The sequence below is a fragment of the Chionomys nivalis genome, chromosome 7 (genome assembly GCF_950005125.1).
Source record: "Chionomys nivalis chromosome 7, mChiNiv1.1, whole genome shotgun sequence".
Classification (NCBI taxonomy): domain Eukaryota; kingdom Metazoa; phylum Chordata; class Mammalia; order Rodentia; family Cricetidae; genus Chionomys; species Chionomys nivalis.
Genome location: NC_080092.1, coordinates 23,022,264 through 23,049,410, shown reverse-complemented (window position 1 = coordinate 23,049,410; position 27,147 = coordinate 23,022,264).

The window sequence follows — 27,147 nt, the reverse complement described above, 5'->3', positions numbered from 1 at the left end:
TTATGCAATTATTCATTATACTCCAAAGATGCTTCTGAGCTCCTTCCTGTATCTTGAAGAACCCAAGAGTTTTCCACTTTTGATATTGTGGATTCCTTTTATTTAACCATATGTGGAATGTATTTCTTTAGTAATTGCTTCTAATTTTCCCCTATTCTTCATCTCAACTCAAATGTCACTCCCTTATAGGACATTCTATAACCCACCAGCATAAAATGTCTTCATCAGAGTGTTTCTATTATTTTCTGTGTTTCCTTCCATATTTATGAGTACTATAATTTGTTTGTATTTTAACAATGAGAGATCCATTAATCTCTGTTATTTTTCAGGTATTTTCACTGGAACAAACCTATGAACCTTCTGGAAGGTGGTAATCATCACTAAACCTTTCCCTGTTGATGGAGCTGCTCGTTATTTCCTGGCTACTCAGTCTCAAAATAATTACACAAAACTGTATTATTTAAAACACTGCTTATACACTGAAGCACATTTTGAGGTCCAGGATTTGATCCCCAGGACACAAAATTCAACAACAAAGGAGGGATTTCATCAGGGAGTAATAGAACTGTACAGATAATTTTAGGGGAACTACTTGGCTTGAAATAATAAATATGTATATATATTTACATATATATACATACACACACCTATGAATTTAAGATTTATTTTTATTCAGTCTTGAGTCATCAATAAAGTTTAATCATTTATTTAGCATAAAAAAGACACTGCTTGGCCAATAGCTTAAGTGTATTGCTAACTAGCTCTTATATTTTATTTTACTTTTTAGTTTTTTTGAGATAATATTTCTCTGTAGCTTTGGAGCTGGTCCTGGAACTAGCTCTTGTAGATCAGACTGGCCTCAAACTCACAGAGGTCTGCCTGACTCTGCCCTCCGAGTGCTGGGATTAAAGATGTTTACCACTACCACCCAACTTAGCTCTTATATTTTAAATTAACTCATTTCTATTATTTTATATTTCACCATGAGGTTCATAGCCTACTGACAAGGTTTCAGTTGGCAGTTTGCTCCCCTGGCAACTACATGGCTTCTCTCTGACTCTGCCTACTCTCTCTATATATCTTTTCCAACTTGACTATATTCTGTTGAGCCATTGGCTGAAAGCAGATTCTTTATTCATTTACCAATAAAAGTAACACATATACAGAATGACTTTCCACATCATTTCCCATTTTCTGCTTAAATAAAAAGGAAGGTTTAACTTTAACATAGTAAAATTACATATAGCAAAAAAAGGTATCAAGCAAGAATAACTGTTACAATATTTATATATACTTCATCTTTTATCATAACTAAGGAAAGCTATAATTATAACTATCTATTCTTCAACTCCATCAAAGACTCCAGAAGGATATAATATTACCTAAGGAAAAACAAAATGCATTATAAGCAACTTCCAAAACTCTAGAATTGACAGAGACATCTCTCTGCCTGTATAGTCACTCAAAGATCTTCTGTAACATTCAGGTACCTATCTTTGGCCCACAGGCTGAAGTGTCTGGCAGACTTTTCCATAAAGCAGGAAATTTCAAAGACAATTCTACCTTTTGTCAGTCACTTTTTTCTTTTTTCTTTTTTTTTTTTTTTTGTATCCTGCAGATGTCTGGTAGACATTTTCATGAAACAGGAACTCTGAAGGACCGTCTCACCTTTAGGCAAGTTCAGCGTTCATTTTTTTTTTTGGGGGGGGGGGTCCTGCAAGTCCAGACAAGCAGTTCAGGCAAAAACAGTTTGTTTTCCTAATGACTAATAAACTCCATCAGGAGCTTCTTCAAAGTCCATCTTCCCTTTGAAGTAGATTGGTGCTGCTAGGAGCAGATGTGTCTCACTGTCATGAAAATTTCTATGTTCTTAAATTGTTTTAAATGTCATATTCTGTTACTCTTTGAAAGATTTGAAGAATATCTATTTATTTCTAAAGTATATCTCTATATATCTAGAAAACTTAACTAACATGACTACAAGTTTGACCATTATAGATGACTATCTATTAACCTGTATTTTTAAATTATACATTACATTTTAAAATGAGCTGCACTAACACAATACCTTAATCATGAGCAGATATATATATATATATATATATAATAACAAAATTGACCTTAAATTTTTATTAATAGATCAAGATCCATACCAATGCAAAGTATTCATATCTATAACATATCCCCCTTTAAACATAAACATTTGTAAACAACCATTTAGGGAATTTAGGCACAGTTTTCTCCAAACTGCTTCCTGTTTTTTGTAGGCAAAGTAAGTTTTGGGAGTGTTCATGGTGACCTTTCAGAGGTTCTTGGTCCATCAAACCACATTAGCCTGGAAGGAATCTACAGGTTCTCATCTTTTCTGGAAAGAAAAGAACCTCTTATCTAAAGCAACTTAGCCTTAGATGCAAACTTTGAAGTCAAGATACATTTAAAATATATAGGTTGGTTTAGCTTAGTAGCCCATACAATGAAATGTTTCTCTGTACTTATCTCATTCACAGTCAAAAAAATTCAAAGAAAACAATGATAGACGTAATCCATATTCTCTGTATATGTTCCATCTTTATGAGGCTTATTTTTCTTTATTCTTTTATATTTTGTACAACTTTACTCTGTCTGTTTAAAGACATTTTTTTTATTTTTAAAAACCATTTACTGCTTTTTATAACTCTTTATACTCTTTTTCTTCTCTCTCCTAAGTCTACATACATTTTTTAAAAACACAGTGTGACCTGGCACACGCCTTTAATCCCAGCACTTGGGAGGCAGAGGCAGGTGAATCTCTGTGAGTTCAAGACCAGCCTGGTCTACAAGAGCTAATTCCAGGACAGACTCCAAAACCAGAGAAACCCTGTCTCGACAAACAAACAAACAAACAAACAAACAAACAAACAAAAAACCCACAGTGTGACCCATTTGGGCACCAATTTGTTGATAGATCTACTTGTTAGTTCCCAGCTGCTCAATCTCAAAATAATTACACAAAACTGTATTAATTAAAACACTGTTTGGCCAATAGCTTAAGAATATTGCAAGCTGACTCTTACATTTTAAATTAATCTATTTCTATTATTTTATAGTTTAAGATGAGGTCTATGACTTACCAGAAAGTTTGCAACTGGCAGCTCACATCTTTCTCCCCTGGCAGCCAGATGACTTCTCTCTGACTCTGCCTACTCTCTATATCTTTTCCAACCTGGCTATATTCTGTTAAGCCATTGGTTTAAAGCACCTTCTTTATTCATTTACCAATAAAAGTGACACATATAGAGAAGGACTTGTCACAATATTTTCCCAAACCTCTTTTTTTAATGGTCAGGTTTTAATTAAAAAGAGAGAAAGAAAGAAAAAAAAACCCCAAATATTTGTGTTTTCACAAAGTTATATGTTTGAGTTCTAACACCAGATATACTGTTCTTCAGAAGCAACTTGGGGCTTTGGGAAAACAATTGGATAAGTATTAGTATAATCTTCCTCAGTTTGATTAGCAGTTTTCCAAGGGCTCTCCTCTGCCCTCCATCACAAGAGGATTTAGTAAGGTCAGTGCTGCTTATGACCAGGGCTCTAGCAATTACCATCCCCACCAAAGCCTTGGTTTCAGACATTTTAGGCATCAGAGGGACAAAAATTGCTATATTTTAAATCTTGTCTATGATATTGCTAGATTTAATTTAATATTTTTATTTCTTATTTATTTTTAGAAAAGTCCAAATAGATATCTCAATTACTATTATTTTGTGGTAATTCCATTGCTATTTACTGCTAGATGAATACATGGCCAAATGACATAGTAGATGAAAGATTGAATAAATACTAAAACCCACACAAAGCCTTTGGATATTATTCAGCCCACTTTTGATGAAGGAATAGTCTTTCAATGATATCATGTTTTTCTTTTTATACTTATATTTCATAACATGTGTTTGCTGTAGATAAGGGCAAAAATATTTTTATGGACCTGTGTATTTGTTATTTGTGCATTAATACATTTCAAACATTATACATGGAACTTCATAGAAATAGAGACAAAAATTCAAACTGTTAAATATCTACATATTTCTGTTCATTTACCAACTCCTATTAGATATCCTGAAGCTGAGATTAAACTTGTCTGTTTAACTACTTGGAGTGATTTTATCTTATGCTTTGAATATTTTATTATCAAAACAATAACACTAGACAAAAATAGATGAAAACGTAAATCCACTTAAATTTTTCTTACCATGATGATATAATAAATATCATAAAATGATTCAGGAAGCAAAGAAAGCCTGATATTATGAGTTCTGTTGCCAAGACCTACATGTCAGAAGAAGAGCTCTAACTCCCAAAGATGTTGTATGACCTCCATATAGATTCTGAGGTGGTTTGAAAGAAAATGACCCCTAAAGATAGCGGAACTATTAGGAGGTGTGGCTTTGTTGATGTAGTTGTGGTCTTGTTGGAGGAAGTGTGTCACTGTGGGGGAGGTCTCTTTTGCTCAAGCTTCACTCATTGTGACAGATCACTTCAAGTTGCCTGTAAGATCTAAGATGCTCAGCTACCTCTCCAGTACCTTCTTGGTCTACACACTGCCATGTTCCTGATGATGATAATGGGCTGAATTTCTGAAACTGAAATATGCACACCTCGATGAAATGGCTTCCATTATAAAAGTTGTCATGGTCCTGGTATTTCTTTCCAGCATTAGAAACCCAAAGACATATGCTAACACACACACACACACACACATGGGCGTGGGGTAAGAAAACAAAGAACTTTTTAAGTAAACACAAATCATGACATCAAGAGGTTTCAAAGCAAAAATTACAAACACTGCATATACCATAGCGGTAGTTCTCAATCTGTAGATTGTGAACCCTTTGGCAGAATTGAAAGACCCTTTCATAGTGGTTGAATATTAGATAACCGCATAACAGATATTTGCATTAAAATTCATAAGAGTAGCAAAATTATAGTTATGAAGTAGCAAAGAAAATAATTTTATGGTTGGGGATTCCAGCATTAGGAAGGTTGAGAACACTTTGCTATAGAATTTCCATAAACTTTTGTCTATAATTTTTTTTTAAATTGTTACATCAGGTAACTAAAGAGAATTGAAATTAATAGTTCCAGAACCATGAGCGGAATAAACTTTGCTTAGTAAAATAATGTGCAAATGATCATAAGGGCTGTGCTCACTGCTAAGGGAATATAGCATAACAACAGAGAATGTTTAATTTATTGCAACCATCTATTCAATTATAAAATGTATATTGTTTCTTAGTTTTATTGATTATAATAACAAAAATAGCATTTGTCTATAATTTAATGTATTATGTTATTATAAGTGAGAATGAGAAAATTTCCCTAGGGTAGGGGATGGTTGAAAGTTCTCTGCCAGTAAATATTTGTTTTACTATGTTATGAAGCCTCCAATTTTCTAGTAATTTTAAGGTGGCTTTTCTAAATAAATCATTGTTAGAAATATGTTAAGGAGAAAGAAAACATATGGAAAAGTCAAGGTAATTTTAGTACTTGTGTCAGAAAACCAGGAAAAGTGACTAGAAGTTAGACTGCTACACTAATACTTACATGACCTAACTGTGATGATACACATCTTTAATCCTACTCCATGTGAGGCAGAAGCAGGTGGATCTCTGTGAGTTGGAGGCCAGCCAAAGCTATATATTAATATCATATCTTAAAACAAAACAAACAAACAAAAGTCTACAAGACAGGGTACAAGTCAAAAGTCTGATACCTTTGATGTTCAAATGGTGGACCAAAAAGTTTCCATTCTTGTAAGTAGTAAACATTTCAAAGAAAAATAATCCACATTAGAGAGTCTTCCAAAATCAGCTCTTCCTAAAATCAGTGAAAGCAAAGCAGAATTCACCAAAAATTCATTATCTTAAGACATCTGGAAATTATGTATAGAAAAATCTGAAGATCATTTACTCACGGGGAAAAATGTGATGAATGATAGGAGAAGTGAGTTGGTGTTATAACATACTCTGGTCACACCATCCTTTGTGTATTATTCAGGGTTCTCTACAGAAAGAAAATTGGTAGAATGAATCTATTTATACACATGCGTATATGTATGGAAGGAAATTTACTAGAGTGACTTAAAAGCTGTGATCCAGCTAATCCAACAATGGCTGGATGTGAACAGAAAGCCCAAGAATCCCAAAGTTGCAGGATTCCCACTGCTCCTCAGTAGATGCAAAAAACCAGGAAGCTAAATTTTTGCTAGTGAGTCACTATGGATAATAATGAGTGGAGCTATTCCCCTTCTTCCCCCTTGATACAGGATTCACAGATACTGGGAGAAAGTGTGCCATAAATAGGATGCTGATTCAAAGCATATACCGCTTTGGGAGAACCTGTCCCAGGCCTCCAGGCTGACGCCACCTAATGGGCACTGTCACTGTGTCTTCAAGAGCCCATTTCATTTTTCTGTAAGGTCAGTTGGTTCCAGATGATGGAGAATCTGGTAAAATCAGTGGATTCCAATATCATGGGCTCACTGTCATACTTCTCTCACAGTGATGTTCCTTGGTTAGCATCAAGCTGTGTGGAATACAACAACAGTGTATAAGGCATTCTGCTAGTCCACAGATGGTGGTTTTAGCGGAAGTGTTACATACAGTAAAGACATATCCATAACCAGAGTAAATACCTAATCCAGAAAGGACAAAATGTTGTCCTTCCCACAGAGGAAGTAGTTTATTGTAGTCAACCTGCCACCAGGTCACTGGCGGGTCACCAATGAATGGTGCCATGTCTGTGGCTCAACTTTGGTCTCTGTTCTTGGCAGATCTGACACTCAGAAGAGCTGTTACCAGGTCAGCCTTGGTGAGTGGAAGTCCATGTTGTTGAGTTCATGCATAACCCCAATCTCTGCCACCAGGGCCACTTTGTTCATGGGCCCATTTGGCAATGGCAGGAATGGCTGATGTCACCTTTTGATGAGCATCTTCACATCTTTCACCCATTTGGAGAGATCTATCCACAAACTTCTCCAGATGTCTTTTTCATCAATTTTCTAGTCATGATCTTTCCAAGTCCATGACCTTCTAGCCAGTTCATTGGCTATGGCCCATGAATCAGCAAATAATTGAACATCTGGCAATTTCTCTTTCCAAGCAAACTGCATGACCATGTGTACCACCCAGAATTCTACCCACTGTGAAGATTTCCCTTCACCAGGTTTTTAAAGGTTTGTTCCAGAAATGGGTTTAATGCTTCAGCTGTCTATGTCTAGATGGTGTCAGCATAAATTGCAGAACCATCAGTAAACCAGCCCATAGTCTTCTCTTCCCCAGTCAACTGATCATAGACACCTCATGATCATGAGGCTTATAAGAGAGTGCTTGGCAGCAAACTGTACTGTAACATGGGCATTTCAGAAACTTCATGTAACTTTCTTGATCCTTCAGAACCTGTTAGGAAACAATCATGCATATAACACTTCCATTTGATAATGGATTACTGATATTTTGCAATACTACTTTATGACTTAGTGTGTTAGACAGTACTCAGTGCATGATGAGCAACTCAGGTCACATGGTAACTTGATGGCCTATTGTTAAATGTTCAGTTTCCACTAAGGCGCAATAGCAGTCTTTCAAATGGAGAATAGCTATCTTTACATCATGCTATAACCGTGTTCCCAAATCCTAAAGTTCTCTTTTTATTTCATATATAGGGGCCTGCCAAGTTATCCAAACAATCCCTATCTGCCACTGACACCTCAAGTACCATCAGTACTGCTGGACAATATGATCCTAATAAGGAAGCAGCCTGCACAGTAGTTTGGATGTGTGGAAAAGCCTTCTTATGTTCTAAGCCCCATACAAAGCTAGCTGTTTTCCAAGTCACTCAGTATAGGGGCCAGTGTAACACACTGAAGTGTGAGGAATGTGCCATTTGCAGAATCTAAATAGGCCACACTAAGCATTGGTCTTCTTTCTCGGTGGTGGGAGGGGCCAGGTATAATAATATCCTTCACCTTAGAAGGAATATCTCTGCATGCCCCACACCACTAAACTCCTGAGGTAAGAAGCTCCTTGAATTTTTGTTGGATTAATTTCCCCTTCTCTGATGTACATATATGTTACCAATGATGGAAAATTGTTGCTATATCCTCCTCACTTGGTTCAATCAATATAATGTCACCAACATGGTGCATCATCATGACACTGTGTATAAGAGACAGATGACCAAGATATCCTGTAACTAAGTTATGGCCCAGGGCAGGAGAGCTAATACATCCTTGAGGTAAAACTGTAAAAGTATACTGCTGGCATGCCAACTGAAAGCAAATTGCTTCCACTGGTCCTTATGGCCAGGTACTGAGAAAAAGGCATCTGCTTGATCAATAGCTGCATATTATATACCAGGAGCTGTGTTAATTTGCTCAAGTAAGGAAACCACATCTGGTACAGCAGCTGGAAATGGAGTCACTACCTAATTGAGTCTCCACTAATCAACTGCTGTTCTTCATGATCTATCTGTATTCTGCATTGACCAGATAAAAGAGTTAAAGGGCGATGTCATGACAGCATTATCCCTGCATCTTTCAAGTCCTTGATAGTGGCACTAATTTCTGCAATTCTGCCAGGGATGTGATATTGCTTTTTATTTACTATTTTTTTTCTTGGCACAGTGAACTCTAATGGCTTCCATTTAGTCTTTCCAACAATAATAGCCCTCAATCCATAGGTCTGGGAACTAATGCAAGAATTCTGCCAACTTCTAAGTATATCTATAGAAATTATACATCCTGGGACTGGGGAAATAAATACAGGATGAGTTCAAGACCCCTCTGGACTTACTGTGAGTTGGAATTAAACTAAAATTCATTAATCAACTGACATCCATAAGCCCCTACTTTAATTGGAGAGCTACAATATTTCTTGAGATCACATGTAATCAGGATCAATTCATAACAAATGTCCAAAGACCTTGAAAATTCTGACAGTTTCCTTTACCCCTATAAAAGGCCATAGGTCTCTCTAGGGCAAGACTGAAGAAAGGATAACAGTAAAACATTTGGGCATTTTATCAATGTCCTTTGATGGGGAACATCCTTCTGTCAATGGCCTTTGAGAGGCTGGACCAGGTTGAAGTGTGGCTTTTGAATATCAAAAAGCCATGGTCCCTGCTCTGTCTCTTCTTCCCAGGAGCCACACCCGTATGTCAGACCATATACCTATTTCCTTGCTGTGATCTGTGGGTTCCCTTTTAATAAAGAAAAACCTTAGAATAGTCAGAGTTATTTTAGGATTATTCCACTCTCATTCCCCCCATTTGACTCATTCTGAATAATCTGACACCCAAAGTGTGGTCAAGTTCATGCTTGTGAGGACATAGTCCATGCTTATTATGGATATCTCCCACCACCACAGCACACCCAGTTTGCTAGCCCCGGCACCCCCACAGTGCTCCTGGTTCACCAGCCTGGTGCGTTCCCGCCAGCATCTTGTGACCTACACATGGCTGTCTCTCCAGCTGGTGATCCTTGTGGCATGCACAGTTTGTGACTCGTGACTGACAGAAAGTTTTGGGCTTTCTCCTTATTCAGGTCACCAACTCTCAGAATTGCTTTGATTGTTCTTAATAACTGCTTTCAATTTGTTAAACAAAACATATTTATCAGTATCTAATTAGGTGACAGCACAGAACCAGAGTCAATGATCCAGGACAAGTCAGTGGGAGCTTTTCCTCCACATCCCTCCACCTTTGCTGCAACCGTAACACCTGTTGGCCAATAAAAATTATTACACCTACTCCAATTCACTGAAATTGCTTAAGGCAGGTAAGTGAACAGATAAATTTGAAAGTTATAAGATGACTGACAATATTGCCATTTAGGCAATAAATATTTTGTTTATGCTATGAATAGTATTCTGCAAGGCTTATGTGAGTTTCCTTATATATCTGTTTGTTTGATTTTTTTGAATTAGTTTTATTTTTCATACTATATCGTTAAGAAAATGGTTTGATAACAGAGCCATGAGTTGGGCACTTTTAGAAATGATACAGTCCTTATAGACTAATAACAGCTAGTTGAAAAAATTAATACTATGGAGAGGGATAGCATTAATTGACAAAAAAAACCCAGTCAATGTCAAAGGGCTCAGGCATTATCTGAGAGAATTCATGCTGCTAAATTTAATTATCAGAATATGTTAAAAAGTTATGATAGATTAATGGATAAGGTATCTCTCAGGAAGGTAATGTGCATGCCATAAAATTATGTTCAAAGATGAGATGTTATCTTTACTGGATATATTTTTTACTTTGGAATCATCAGTGAAGGCATGAGAAGGAAACACTGAACAAGAGATTCAGACTTTACAGTGGTAAAAAGATTTGAAAAGTTTAAGGAAATTATTGTAGCAGGGACAGAAGGTACAAGGATAGGAGTTAGCCACATCTATATGTGGCAGACAACATGATGACTTACCCAGAGTTTTAACTGTCTATTTTGTAATTTCCTTTGATATGCCATCTGGCACAAAGTACCCAAAAGTAGTCAAAGAATATACATGGCAATCTATAGGTATGAGTGATCTAAAAGAAATTAAACAAGCAGTAGTATCTTATGGCTTAAATCACCATTTCTTATGGAAATGGTGAAATCATGGCATTCAGACAATAAGACTATCCCACACAATTGGCTTCACTTAATCTCAGCAGTCCTAGAAGATGAACCCAGCTATTTTGGAAGTGTTATTGGTGAGAAGAGCAAAAATTTTATAACAACAGGTGAAAGCAAAAGGATGCCAGGCTTCCCAAGATCAAATTCTTGGGGAGGGTCTTTACTCTGATCCTCAGGACCAGGTTCACTACAATAAACATACCTTGTCCCTATGCAGCACAGCAGCTTTAAATGCTTAGGACAGGATTCAGGAACTAGGAAAGAGAACTGTGTAATATATTAGGGTTAAACAGGGCCAGAGAGAATCCTTTACTGACTTTTTAGAAAGATGAACTAAGGCTGTACAAGTAGAAGTAACAGACCCAGAAACTAGAGGAGTATTTATTGAATCTCTGGCTTTTGAAAATGCCAACTTAGAATGCAAAAGGATTCTTGGGTCTTTAAAGGTCAGATCAGCACCAATAGATGAATGGATCTTGCATACAATGAATGTTGAGATATTTGACTATAGTACTGAGGCTTCAGTACGAGAAGCAATTTTCAATAATAAGAGAAGACACCAAAATTCCAAATGCTTTGATTGTGGTAGAACAGGACATCTGAAATGGAATTGTAGACAAGGAATTTCTAGAAATAATGCCTTCTCTGAGACTGCAGTCTCAGAATTCTGGAATACATATGAGGTGTGGCAAAGGCCAACATTGGACCAATGACTGTAGGTAGAAAAAGACAGACAAGGCAACCCAATACCATTAGAAGAGTCCTTGGGAGGCCTCTAGAGGGTCCCCATGCCAAACATGGTCCTGTCATTCCCAGTCACTGTGGAGAATATGTCTCACCAAGAAAATTAAATAACCCAATGCCTACTATGAATAAAACATACTGTTCTGGATGATGGAATAAACATGAAGGATGAATTGAATCTCTAGTAGGAAATAGGGAATATATATATTGGCAGACTTCTATAAATTATCAAAGAACAAAGCTAAGAATACATATAAATGACATTGTAATTGAGGAATTATTAGACACAGATGTGGATGTGAGTAATATTACTCCAAAATCTTGGTATCATAATTGGCCTCTTCAAGTGGCAGATATTCAGTTCCTAGTAATTGCAACCCAATCTCAAGTGAAACAAAGCACAATATGGGTTGAATGCATAGGGCCAGAAGGATAGAAAGGAATGTTGAGGCCATATATAGCTAAAATTGCAGTGAATTTATAGGGTCATGACCTGTTGTGGCAATGGAATACCCAGATTAACATTCCTACAGTCCCCAAAACTCATGTTTCCAGGAAGGATATTACTAGGTATTATAAACAAAGGTAACCAGCTATTCAGGATGTACCAGAGCACAAAGCAACTAGGAAACCTTTAGAGGTACTAACAGCTGCCTTTAAAATGGTTCACTGAGAAGCCAATGTGGGTTAAACAATGGTCTTTAACAGAAGACAAACTGTAGTTTTTAAAACAGCTGGTACATGAACAACTAGATGCTCACTATATTGAAGACTCAATAAGCCCTTGGAATTCTCTTGTATTTGTTGTTGAAAAAAATCTGGAAAATGGAGAATGATGATAGATCTAAGAGCTGTCAACAAGGTAATTTAACTTCTGCACCCTCTATTATCTGGACTTCCTCTGCATTCTCTATTACCAAAAGGATGGCCTCTCATAGTTACTGATTTAAAAGATTTTTTTCTTCACTATACCTTTATAAGAAAAGGACATAGAAAAATTTGCTTTCACATTTGCCTACTTATAGCAATTTTCAGCCTACTAGGAGATACCAGTGGACCTTCCTCCCACATGGAATGTTCAATAGTCCCACCCTGTACCAATGCATTGGAAGTCAGCTATTGCAACTAATATGTAAGTAATTTCCTAAGTCTATAATTTATCACTATATGGATAACATTTTGTTATCTGATTCAAATGCAGAACTTTAGAAAGAATGTTTGAAGAAGTAAAGAAAGTTTTGCCTAGAGAGGAGATTAAGTCAATTACCAAGGTTACAAAATAGGTTTACAGAAAAGTAGAACACAAAAGGCACTAATTAGGAGAGACCAATTGTGGACTTTTAATGACTTTCAAAGATTGTTAGGAGACATTTCCAGTCTACAACCAGCTGTTGGGATAACACCTGATCTAATAGTTCATTTAAACAAAACCTTAGCTGGTGACAAAGACTTAAATTGTCCCAGTGAATTAGCAGATGAAGCATAAAATGACTTGATTGTCATTGAAGAAAAATTATAGGAGGCACATGTGGATAGGGTGAATCCAAAACTTAATTGCATTCTAGCCATATTGCCTTCCAGAACTTCCGATATGGGAATTTTAATGCAAAGGGAAGATATTATCTTAGAGTAGATCTTTTTACCACATAAACCAAGTAAAAAATTAAAACTTATGTGAAAAAAGTCTCTGAATTAATTATAAAAGAAAAACGGAAACTTTGTCAACTAGCAGATATAGACCCCACAGAGATTATAGTGCCTTTTACTACTGATGAAATTTAAAAATTATGGGAAGACCATGAACCATGGCAAAAAGTAATCTTCAACCACTTCAAAGATCTGTAGAACATGGTATTTAAATAACTTAGGGTTCTGTTGACATGAGTCACAATTGCTCCTGGCAACACTGATCTATTTCCAAGAGAATGTTGAGCACTGAACACACTCCACTTGGTGCTGTTTTTATTTTCTTGGCACAAGTGGCCTTTGGGCAAGGGACTGCCAGTGCTTCAACCACTACAAAGTGCACAGTATCCAGACTGAGCAAGGAGGATACAATAAAAAAAAAAAAACTGCCAAATCTTTTCAAGACAGGGTAAAACTGTTTTGAAAATTTTTTCCTGCCTCTGAAAATGATCTGTCACCTTAGCCAAAGTTGGTTGCTTCAACATTACAAATGTGACTTTGGGTGATTGCCCAGGTAGCCAGCTGTTTCTGACATCTACTGCACATTTTGGAAGCTGCTTGATTGTACTTCCTACCTACTCAAGTAATATTATCTCCCTTTTCTGGCCAATGATGGGGTTGAAGATTAGTTAATTGTAGTTACTTTCTGCCTATGATTTAGCCAAGCCATTTCTAATACAAGACTTAAACTCCTTAGGATATGATGATTATTGAAACATTTAGCATATATTCCTTGCTTAATATTGCTTATGCTGGTTATAATTCTAATTTTCATACTTGGTATTTGTTCTTAGTGTTTATAGTTTTGTTTGGAACTCTATTATTTAGACAAAAGGGGGAGGTGATGGTGAGCCTCCTTCAGCCAATGACCTTTGAAAGGCTGAGCCTGGTTGAAGCATAGCTTTGGGGAACTAAAAGGCCATGGTCCTGCCCTGCTCAGTCTCTTCTCTTGCAAGCCACCCCTTGATGTCAGACCCCATACCTATTTCCTTACTGTGATCTGTGAGTTCCCTTTTAGGAAAAAACAAAAACAAAAACAAAAACAGAAAACAGAAAACAAGAAGACCTTAGAATACTCTATTCGGAGTTATTTTGGGATTATTTGACTCCTGTTCCCCCCATTTGATGCATTCTGCATCAGTTCCTCCTCAGGGAAACTGGGTCTTCATTCATTCAAATGGTTCTGGATTTGCAAACTTGCTCAAGTCTGGAAATTAATTAATAGGCTGAGAGTCCCTTTTGTCCTGATAGAAAGAATGTAGCCTTTCTTTCATTTCTTTGAGAATTTTCCCACTTATACAAATCAAACAGAAAATCAGTAGGCTTCTTAACTATTTCATGACTAGAAACACCATGATTGATTAATCAGTATCAAGTAATATCACCATAAAATTCATTTTGCCTGTGCTGATTATTACAGGTTAAGCCATTATGGACATTGCTTTTTCTGTGCTGCTCATTACAATAACTGTGATCACTTTGCTTTTGGCAATTCAGTGCTGTCACCTGGCCTCTGCAACCTTGTGACCCAATTAAGCCTGTTGCATCTGATTTATCAAATTAACCAGCAGCATCTCCAACTTTAAGGTCTGGCAAGAGGAAAGGGGTGACAATAAAACTCTTCCAGTGTGCTGTTGCTGCTGTTACAATCTCATACAATTAATGAAGGGAGCTTCTTCTGGGTCTCCCCATTTTGGGGGATTAGGTTTAAACAAAGTACCTATATCAGCATTGCAAATTCCCTGATACTTAAAATCCCTTCAACAGTAAGCCAGGTGATATCAGGCATCTCCAACTCCTTTTCAGTAGGCCACCTTTTGACAAATGCTCAGCCAATTATTCAAATGAACTTTTGACACCATTTTAAACTGTGAGGGCTTCCACAGTAAGCCTAGAATCTCCACTCAAAGGGCTCATACCAATAAATTCAGCGTCATCACGTTTTATGCTTCTTTCCACATTATCCCCCACTTACTCATTCGAGTCCCACATATATTTCCCAGACTTCTTGAACAAATAAACGAAATCACTAAGCTCTTCAGTAGTGTGGTGCACCTCATCATGAACTATACTTCTAACTCTCTAGAGCCAGCATTGTCTTATGTTTGGTAACAGGACTAGAGGCAATTATTGGTGATCCCTGAGGGGCATCAGCATTATGTTGTCTGGCATCCCCTTCAAAGAAAGTCACTGCTGGTTTATCGAACAATGAAGGATTATTAAAGGTGAAAAACAGTGTTTACGGAGTTATGGTTGTGTTTAGGATAGAGAGATTACTTCCTCAGATGAGATATAGTCTTGAGAATCTGAGGATTCAAGTTCTCAGCTTCAATAACATCATCTCACACAAACCAAGATCCAGTTCTTAATCAATCAATGGCCTTACTTTAACTACCAATACCTTCTGAGCCTGGGACCTGAACTCTTCCTGTAATTCACCTAATAATGACGGTTTTGGTTTGCTTTTCTACAATTTGTGACTGCTGGAGAGAAAATTTTTACTCAGGGCAATTTAGAAACCTTTACATGGTTTATGTAGTCTGAAGCTGGTTAATTATTTCACTAGGTTGGTTGTTATCTTTCACCTTATTCTGACATGCTGAATGTTGATTAATTTTAACATAGACCTCATGCTTGTCGTTTTTCAAATTATCCAGAGATACTAAGGGCAACCAATCTGTATCATCATTTCCTAAGTTTCCAAAAACTTTAAGAAGTTTTATATAGAGGGGAACCAAAATCATTGCTACCCACAGTTGGTGAATCAGGATAACTAAAATCCTTTATGTTCGTAAGTGTGTAAAATAGTTAACAACATGGTCATTTAGTGTTCTCGAAGCTACCAGGAGAGGCTTCAGTGACTGCAGAAGATCAGTATTGTAGATGTTAGTGATTTAGAAAGCCTATTGTGGATACTTGAAAGATTCATCTTTATGCTTCTATCGTTCTACAGCCACGTCTGGTACCAAAATCTGTAATAGTCAGGGTACTCTAGACAAAGAAAACTTTCTCTCTCTCTCTCTCTCTCTCTCTCTCTCTCTCCATATATATTATATATAATAAATCTCTATATATTATATTCTCATATATAATACATAATTATATTATAAATATATATAAAGCCCAATATAATAACTATCAAATATTATATATATGAGAATTTATTAGAATGGTTTACAGACTGTGATCCAGTTAATTCAACAATGTACAATAGCTGGCTATGAAGAGAAAGTTAAAGAATTCAGAAGTTGCTCAGTCCATGAGACTAAATGTCTCAGCTGGTCTTCAGTAGATGCTAGAATCCCAAAAAAGTAGTAATGCCAGTAAAAAAACAGACTTGCTAGCAAAGCAAGAACAAGCAGAGAAAGAGCAAAAACTTCCTTCTTCCATGTCCTCCCTTATACAAACTTTCAGCAGAGCGTGGCCAGACTGAAAATATGTTTTCCTGTCTCAAAAATTTGGTTAAAGGGCCTATGTCTTTCCATCTCAAGATCCAGATCAAAAACATATATCTTCCTACCTCAAAGGTATAGACTAAAACTAGATTCACTCATTTCCAACCAAGTCAAAAATCTCACAAATATGTCCTCCATTTCTAGATTGCAGTTCATTCCAGATGTAAAGTTGACAACCAAGAATAATCTTCATACTTGAATATAAATGAAAGTTGAATTAAAAATTAATTCTAGGAGGTGGCCAGCATTAAGAGCATGTATTGCTCTTCTAAGGACCTGAGTTCCTTTCTTCCCACCCACTTCATGCAACTCACAACCATCAGAAACTCCAAAGGATATAATGCCCTCAGTTGCCTCCATGAATACTTGCACACAGGAAGCAATCTTTCAGAGACAAACACAGAATGATAATGATGTTATTGTTATTTTTGTTGTTGATGATGAAGGTATAATTCTGGAGACCGGAATGACCTTGGAGATTTCCAACTCACTCTCATCCCAAATTAGTGTTGATACTCAAATATGCAAACTACCTTGAAATTCTCATTTTTGGATCTTGTCTTTATGTGAATAAATACTAGAAAATGCTCACTTCTTTGGAGATCAATGATCAGTCAATCCAGTCTAATGTATATGCTCCCATTAAATGAGAAACTGTCACAAAACAATAAAGTAGAAAGTGATAGAGGGTTAACCCTAATGTGGACATCTGGCCTCTACCTATGCATGCAGAAATCTGCAAATATTTTCAAAGGATGGATTTTATTGAAGTTTGTCAAACTGTTATAAAGTTATTTTAAATTATTTCTTGAGAATATATGTAATATGATACCAAATACTGGAAGACAATGTTTCGACTATCAACAGGCATCAAAAGAGAGCGTGATACCCGGTCAGCCTAAATCAGAGTTCCTATCAGAATATACAGCAGAAGAAGTAGGGAGACTTTCTCCCAAAGTAGAGGACTTGGATCCAAAAAAGTAATGAAGAACCCAAGTGTTTATCACCATAATTTACCTCTTCAGAAAAATAATGTGTGTAATCTAACTGAATTGACAGAAGAGGTTTAAAAATTATATATTCATGTCTTACAGATCTATGATATTTCTAACCTGAATTGGCTGGTGATTCCCAGAGAAAATATTTTTACTGGAGAAGTGCAAAAACGCCATCTTTGTCCACAATTCCAATGACCATTTTCTGTGCGTGGTTCTCAGGTATGAACCCTTGGACAAGATTCTGAAGTGTACGTTCTTGTAGCACTCCAATTACACCACACTAAATGCCCAAGTCTCCTATTCATCACATGTACACACACAAACAGCCTCCTGTGTGAAACCGCTGCTGTCACCCAGTCACATCATGTGTGAAGGAAAATGACCATTTCCCCAACCATCTAATCTAAGAAGCTAAAATCAATCCTCGATTCATTCCCTAGACTCCATCCTCATCTATAGTCAACCAGAAAAACTGCTTATGCACCACTCCTTATTCTGAAGCTTAGTTCCTATGGTGATATTTGCTTGGAATGTGGCAGTATACGTGATATACACACTGCTCTTTCCATTCATCTCTTGTTCTGTGACCAGAATTACTTTACCAATATATGTATATTATGCATTATATATATTAGCAATCTCTAAAGTGCTATATTTATATCTGAAAGTTTTACATATTCTTGAGAGCCCTTTGAGATACAACATTCTCTGGAACCTGTGTATCTTACTCCACCACACAAGAATGAGACAAAGCAAAACTAATTTTGAGTTTCTATGGCTTGTAAAAGATTATGACACCAGTATACTATAAATAAAATTTTAAAATTTTTTGGGGGGGTTCTGGGAGGTTGGTTACTTCAAATACAAGTCAAGACTTACAGAATTTTTTTTTGCTTAAACCACTGAATTATAATGACTAGAGATGCATGGCAAAGTAGAAAAACCTATTATTGAGTACACACAATACAGACTCAGTCACTGTGTAATAACTTGAGGTTTGCTTTTTGATAAATTGTTCTCCTGTCACAAATAATGCGTGTATATGTGCCTATACATACATATTGTATCTCTCTCTCTCACACACACACATACACACACATACATATCCTACTATATCTTAATCATTAAGACAAGGTATAGATGTCTAAAAGAAATACTGATGAAGTAAATGCTAGCTGTGTTCAATCAAACCAGCTACTGTCCTTAGGAATGAGGCAATGAGAGTTACAAATCTCTCCATTCGGAACCCTTAGAACTGGGGGATATTGTGTATTGTATGAATGCCCTTCAGGGCACAGTGTGGAATTGCGTGCCCACTACCACTCTCTACCAGACTTTCTTTCAGATTAGATTACTTAGGAATGCAAAGCCCTCTTGAAATGCAATGAGTCTTTAGTTCTGCATTAGGTTCTGATTGGTCAGAATTAGCAAGCCAAAGAATATCTGTAATTTTGTTTTTGATTGCTTTTCAGGAACAATGAAATAATGCCATTTTTATTAATTATTTTTTTCTTTTATTTTACATACCAATCACAGTTTCTCTTCCCTCCTTTCCTCTTTTATCCCCTCCCTACCTCTCATCTACTCCCTCCCCATGCACTCCTCCATCCCATCCACTCAGAAAAGGGCAGGTTTCTCCCAGGCATGAACAAAGCTTAAAACATCAAGTTGAGGCAGGACCAAGCTAATCCCCCTGAAACAAGGTTGGGTGAGGTAATCCAGCATGAGGATTGTCTTCTCAATGTGCTAGGGACAGGTCCTGATCCCAGTTCTTGGCAGGAGCTTCACAGTCAGACAAAGCTACACAATTGTCACACACATGCAAAGGGCCTAGGGTAGGCCCAAGATGACTCCCTAACTGTTGGTTCAGAGTTCATGAGCTTCCAGGAGCTTAGATCAGCTATTTCTGTGGGTTCCCTGTCTTTACTTTGTCTCCCTGGCTTGTACCATCCTTCCTGCCTTTCTTCAACAGAACTCCCAGAGCTCGGCCCTGTGCTTGACTGTGGATCACCGCATCTACTTCCACCAGTTACTGAATAAAGGTTCTCTGAAGACAATTAGGATAGTCACCAATCTGATTATAGTAAATGGTCAGTTCAGGTACCCTCTCCACTACTGCTAGGAGTCCTGTCTGGGGTATCTTTGTGGTTTCCTGGGAGATTCCCTGGTATCAGGTTTCTCACTAACTCTGAAGTGCCCCCCCTTCAAGATGTCACTTTCATTACTCTCCCTCTCTCCCCAAATCAGCCTCCAGAGCCCAGCCTGCTGAGCCCAGCCTGCTAAACCAGATCCCACATATTTCCATCCCCCCATCTCCCTCCTTCCCCATGCCCCCAGTTTACCCAGGAGATCTCTTTCATTTCTCTTTGACAGGGAAATCCATACATCACTCTTTGGTCCCTCCTTTTTATCTAGTCTCTCTGAGACTGTGGATTGTAGGTTAGTTATTCATTACTTTACACCTAATATCCATGTATGAGTGAGTACATACCATATTTGTCTTTCTGGGTTTGGGTTACCTTATTCAAAATGATTTTTTTTTCTACTTCTGTCCTTTTGCTTGCAAATTTCATGAAGTCATTAGTTTTTACAGCTAAGTAGTACTTCATTGTATAAATGTACTATATTTTCCTTATCCATTCTTTGGTTGAGGGACATAAGGTTGTTTCCAGGTTCTGGTTTCTACAAATAATGATTCTATGAACATAGTTCAGTAAGTGTCCTTGTGATATGATTAAGCATCCTTTGGGCATATGCCCAAGATTGGTATAGCTGGCTATCAAGGTAGATTGATTCTCAGTTTTCTGAGAAACAGCCATATTGATTTCCAAAGTGGCTATACTCTTCCATTGCTGGTGGGAGTGCCTGCAAATTTCATGAGGTCATTAGTTTTTTTTTTTTTTTTTTTTTGGTTTTTCGAGACAGGGTTTCTCTGTGGTTTTGGAGCCTATCCTGGAACTAGCTCTTGTAGACCAGGCTGGTCTCGAACTCACAGAGATCCACCTGCCTCTGCCTCCCGAGTGCTGGGATTAAAGGCGTGCGCCACCACTGCCCGGCGAGGTCATTAGTTTTTACTGCTAAGTAGTACTTCATTGTGGAAATGTACTGTATTTTCCTTATCCATTCCCTTGTTGAGAGGCATAAGGTTGTTTCTAGGTTCTGGTTTTTACAAATAATGCTGCCATGAACATAGTTCAGTAAGTGTCCTTGTGATATGATTAAGCATTTTTTGGGCATATGCCCAAGATTGGTAGAGCTGGTTATAAAGATAGATTGATTCCCAATTTTGTAAGAAAACACCATATTGATTTCCAAAGTGGCTATACAAGTTTGCACTCCAACCAGCAATGGAAGAGTTTTCCACCAGACAAAAAAATCTGATTCTTCTTCTAGGAACATTGATTCCCTGTAGTTCTTCCTCTACAGGCGTGAACTTTTCAGAGCTCCCTCATGCATATTCCCGTATCAGCTGGGGTTATCATGATGGAGGACTTTTTGAGGTAACATTGTTGAGTGTTCATGAGTACAGCTTTGCTCTCATGTCTAGAAGCCTATCTCACGGCAGAAATCTTGGTCTTTGGGCTCTTAACAGTGTGTGTGCTACTTCCTTGATGTTTCCTGAGCCTTAGGTTTATAGGCTGAGCTCTAGAGTTCAGATGGTCTTGGACATTCCATTGTCATCTATTGTCTGCATTTTGAGCAGTTGTGAGGATCTATAATTGTCTCCTTCTACTGTGTAAAGAAGCTTTTAGATACGATGTGAGAGCTATACTTATCTATGAGACAGTAAGGAAAGAATTTCAATGCTTTGAGGTTAGGCAGAGACACTGCAATCCTATCCAAGTATTTATTGTCACTGCAGAACATTGTGCATGCACACTGTTGTTTACATGAGCTTGGAAGGCATTTTTTTTTATCACATCTTGGTCCAGACTCAGTCAAATTCATTGTGGTTACATGAGCTATGTATTTCTTACCAATTATACTTTGTTTTTCCTGGGATATAGTTCCTGTTTTACATCACAGACCTGCAATTTTGTATTTTGTAACAGATATCTCTGCTTTTCCTCAAAATGTGCTAATGTGATGAAAAGGTATGTCCATTTAATGTAAGTCTTCTGTAGGCTGCACTGTGAGTTAACAGAAAAATAAGACAAGACTGGAGGTTTGGGCTCTCATATTGATAGAGGGTGTGAGTTTCAATGGTTCTCCAAGTTCCCTTGTTTCCTTACATCTGTTTTCTGACACTTCCTAAATATTCATTTTAAAAATACGACGTTCATGCACAAAACTCAAGTCCAAATGGATTAAAGACCTCAATATCAGTCTGAACACACTGAACCTGATAGAAGAGAAAGTGGGAAGTACTCTACAACATATGGGCACAGGAGATCACTTCCTACGTATATCCCCAGCAGCACAGACATTAAGGACAACATTGAATAAATGGGACCTCCTGAAACTGAGAAGCTTCTGTAAAGCAAAGGACACTGTCACTAAGACAAAAAGGCAACCCACTGACTGGGAGAAGATCTTCACCAATCCTGCAACAGACAAAGGTCTGATCTCCAAAATATATAAAGAACTCAAGAAACTAGACTTTAAAATGCTAATTAACACAATTAAAAAATGGGGCACTGAAATGAACAGAGAATTCTCGACAGAAGAAATTCAAATGGCCAAAAGACACTTAAGGTCGTGCTCAACCTCCTTAGTGATAAGGGAAATGCAAATTAAAACAACTTTGAGATACCATCTTACACCTGTCAGAATGGCTAAAATCAAAAACACCAATGATAGCCTTTGCTGGAAAGGTTGTGGAGTAAGGGGCACACTCATCCATTGCTGGTGGGAATGCAAATTTGTGCAACCACTTTGGAAAGCAGTGTGGCGATTTCTCAGGAAATTTGGGATCAACCTACCCCAAGATCCAGTAATACCACTCTTAGGAATATACTCAAGAGATGCTCTATCATACAACAAAAGCATTTGTTCAACTATGTTCATAGCAGCATTGTTTGTAATAGCCAGAATCTGGAAACAACCTAGATGCCCTTCAATGGAAGAATGGATGAAGAAAGTGTGGAATATATACATATTAGAGTATACTCAGCAGTAAAAAACAATGACATCGTGAATTTTGCATGCAAATGGATGGAAATAGAAAACAGTATCCTGAGTGAGGTATTCCAGACCCCAAAAGATGAACATGGGATGTACTCACTGATAATTGGTTTCTAGCCATAAATAAAGGACATTGAGCATATAATTTGTGATCCTAGAGAAGCTAAAAAAGAAGGTGAACCCAAAGAATAACGTATAGTCATCCGCCTGGATATGGGAAGTAGACAAGATTGCTGGGCAAAAACTGGGAACTTGCGGGTGAGGTGGCATGGGGCTAAGGGAAAATGGGGTGAGAAACGTGAGAAGGGGAGGATGGGGGGAGCTTGGGGGAAGGGGATGGTTGGGATATAGGAAGGGTGGATACGGGAGCAGAGAAATATACATCCTAATTAAGGGAGCCATCTTAGGGTTGTCAAGAGGCTTGACTCTAGAGGGGCTCGCAGGTGTCCAGGGAGACAACTGAGGAGAGGGAATCTGAAATGACCCTATCCTATACTGATGAATATCTTGCATATCACCTTAGAACCTTCATCTGGTGAAGGATCGAGATAGATACAGAGACCCAGTTTGGAGCAACAGACTGAGCTCTTAAGGTCCAAATGAGGAGCAGAAAGAGGGAGAACATGAGCAAGGAAGTCAGGACCACGAGGGGTGCACCCACCCACTGTGACAGTGGAACTGATCTATCGGGAGCTCACCAAGGCCAGCTGGACTGGGACTGAATAAGCATGGGATGAAACCGGACTCTCTGAACATGGCGGACAATGAAGGCTGATGAGAAGCCAAGGACAATGGCACTAGGTTTCAATCCTAATCCATGAACTGGCTTTGTGGGAGTCTAGCCTGTTTGGATGTTCACCTTCCTGGACCTAGATAGAAGTGGGAGGACCTTGGACTTCCGGCAGGGCAGGGAATTTGGACTGCTCTTTAGTATTGAGTGGGGGGAATGGAATGGGGGGAGGGGGAGAGGAGTGGAAAGAGGGGGAGGGGAGTGGGGGAGAGGCGATGTGTGGGAGGAGGGGGAGGGAAATGGGAAACGGGGAGGAGGCGGAAATTTTAATTAAAAAAGAATAAAATAAAGAAAAAAATAAATAAAATAAATAAAATAAAAATACGGCGTTAAGTCTTTGAGAATTTTATATGAAGCATTTAATCATATTCCTCCCCTTCCTCCAGCTACTTGCAGAGTCACAACCCCTTTTCTACCTTCCCAAAATCGTGTACATTTTTTATTAACCTTTTATGTCTGTATTGTGCCCATATACTTTCAGGTGTTTGGTTATTGACTGGAATGTGGTCAGCCTACCAGGTGCAACATCCTTAAAGAAAACAGTCTCCTAACAGCGGCCCATTGTTAGTAGCTTTTTAGCTGTGGATAGGGTAGCATGCTTACCTCTCCCCTCTATGACAGAACATTTTCTGACTTGAGTTCGTCCAGGTCTTATACTTGCTGACACAAGCTCTAAGAGCTCATCAAAGCAATAGCCCTGCTTTATCTGAAATGTTATAGTCACCCACTACTTTCAGCTGATGTTTGAGTCTTGGGAGGAAAAATGACAATTTTTAGCCCCACTGACAGCACCAGCTGTGGGTCCCATCTTATGGAGTCAACCTTAAACTAAATCATAAAATGGTTGGCTACGGTCAAAGTTGTGCACCACTATTTCACCAGCAGGCATATTTTGTCTGACTGGTTATTATTGTAGCTTTCAGGGCTCACAGCTCTATAATAACAATGATGGCTTTTATACTTTGGTATAATCCACAGCACCTCCCAGCGTTATGAAAGCTACCCAGTAGGAATGAGACTTCCAGGTTAGTACCAGCATGATTGCTCCATATCCTCTGATTAAAATATGAGGGGTCTTTGGAAATAGGGTTTTACTGTCAATTTCGGGAAAGTATGTAACATCAATTCAATAGTTTGTAAGTTTTGAGTGTCTATAGGGCCCCAGTAACCAACAAGTCCAATAGAGGTAACCTATTCCTGGCAGTGGGCATTCTGTTGTTCCCTGGTAACTAGTAGGGCAACATCACCACATTATAGGATAACATCATTTGTACTCATTTTACATATAAATATGTATATACTTCAAGAAGCTTCTACAATGGCAGATTTTCATATAACTTTTTCAAAAGACTTTCAATGTTAGTTACTCCACGCTGACACCTCCATCTCCCACCCTGTTGAACTTCTCTCTTTTATTATTCATCACCCTCCCCACTTAATACAGCACTTCTTCCTATAGCCATAGAGGATTAGAAGTGTGGAAGGGCCATTCATTGGAGGGCTTTCAAGGACAAGAAATAGAACATAACATACATTTCTTCAAATTCTGTCTTCCTATTGGCCATTTTTGTATTTGTAGTTAGCTTGAAATGTCCAAAGTCTCACCTCTGGCTGTTGACTATCAGAGTAAGATTTTCTTTCAAGTAGATCCCTGACGTTCTTCTACTCAGCTAAAGACAAAGAATTGTACTAGATGATCTAATTTTTATTGCTATCGTTAGCATATAGGAAGCATTACTATTTTATTTTGCCTCCTTGGAGCTCTTTGACTAGTTTTCAGTAGTTAAATGTCACATTTAAGGAACAGTTTTACAAGGGTAAGTGGTTTTTGTGATCTTATTTAGCTGTGCATAATCTTTTTGTTTTTTTTGACAAGGTCCTAAATTTTTCTTAGAAGCTTTGCCTTTATGAGTCAACCTTTATAAAATAACATCATAAATTATTAAAATATATTAATCAATGCAAGTTCCTCTTTTGTTTGTTTCTTTTTCATATAAATGGTGAGAGAGTCATTTGTTTTAGCCAGCTTAGTGGAATCTCTATGAAATCCTTTTATAATAAATAAAATAAATAACCAGAGAATATCCGTGTCACAAGGAGAATATGAAACTTGTCAGGTTTAACTTTTCAGTCTTTCAGATTTTAGATATAATTCTCTGCCTGAATTGACAGTCTCTACCTGTTCCCTCCAGATTCTAAAAGCTTTACACATTATCAGTCCAGCATTTAATTAAACATAAGCACACACACTATAGACACAAATCTCAAATGCCTCATTAGAAAGAATGCAGCCTTTTCTGTGATGTGCATTCATGCCCGAGACTCTACCCAAATTAGCTGAAAAATAATATAATAAAATAATACTTAATATACATTCTTCTATGTTTCTCTCTACTACCATGCTTATACAGAGAGGGGCATTTGCATTCAAAATATTTACTGTACTAGCAGTAATTTATTTTGCTAAGTAAAAGAAAAAACTTCCCTATAATAAAATGAAATGCACAGGGCATGAATAAATATTTTTTTAAATTCCTTGGTCTGTCTACTGAGAAAAGTGAGTTTAAAATCTATTTGACTATATTAGTAGCAGTAAAAGGCTGTAAATTATCTATGTCATTAATGAATCATTCCACGAATAAAAATGCTTATTTCTCAGGAAAACATGGTCTTGTTAGTATGGAACATCTCTGCTAATGAAAAAGATCAGAGGCACTACTCTGTAATGTTCGTATTGATTGAACTTTAGATTCGAGTGTTAGAATAGGGTGCTGAATGGGGTGGTCTGAGCCTGTAAAATCAATGGCATATTCACTGCTGATCTGGATTTGCCTACATCTGAAGCAAGGGTCCTTACCTGTATAGAATGGACTTTAAATAACTTCCTAAGCTCTGATGAAGTTTCAGCTGTGTACTAGATAATGGGAGTTTCTACGACTGTTGTCCTTAATTTGATTTCTGGGTGCTGTGACAGGACACATGAATCCTCAAATGCTGCTTTGTAAGTTCCTGTTAGATTTTTTTCAGACATTTAAAAAAAATATCAGGACGCTTTCTGATTAAGGCAGATAAAAAGAGATTATATTTTTTATGAATATTTAAATATTTTTCTTTTTTCTTATGCATACCTCTTAGATGTCTTCTGAGACCTCATAGACAGAATGCCCTGACTGAAAAACTAACAAAGCATGGAATAGAAAGCCACATATATGTGATTTATAATATAAGTTCAAATGTATTTTAAATTTTATAAGGAATTACTCATATCAATATTAATACTAGATTTAAAAAAGTCTCTGGTGTCAGCCTCATTTCTGTAAATTGATCATTCTACCAATGATACACATTATCCATCAGGAAGTGTTTTTCTTTTTTTTTAATTCCCAAAACTACTCCATCCTTGAAGGAAACATATATGCTAATGAAACACAATAATGTGGACATCATGAAATATACTGAAATGTATACTGAAATATAACAGTAAAATACTATAATATTAGAAGATAATACATTGATGTTATATAAATATCTTTATATATTCAGTTTAGAGTATATTCTGCTCAGGTAGTTTACTGTATGTCTGCTCTGTATATTGGATGTCTTCTGCTGTGCGTGGGCACCTTCTGCTCTGTGTGGGTAAATATGAATGCACACGTGTGGAGAGCAAAGGAGCATCTTTAGTGGAATTTCTCA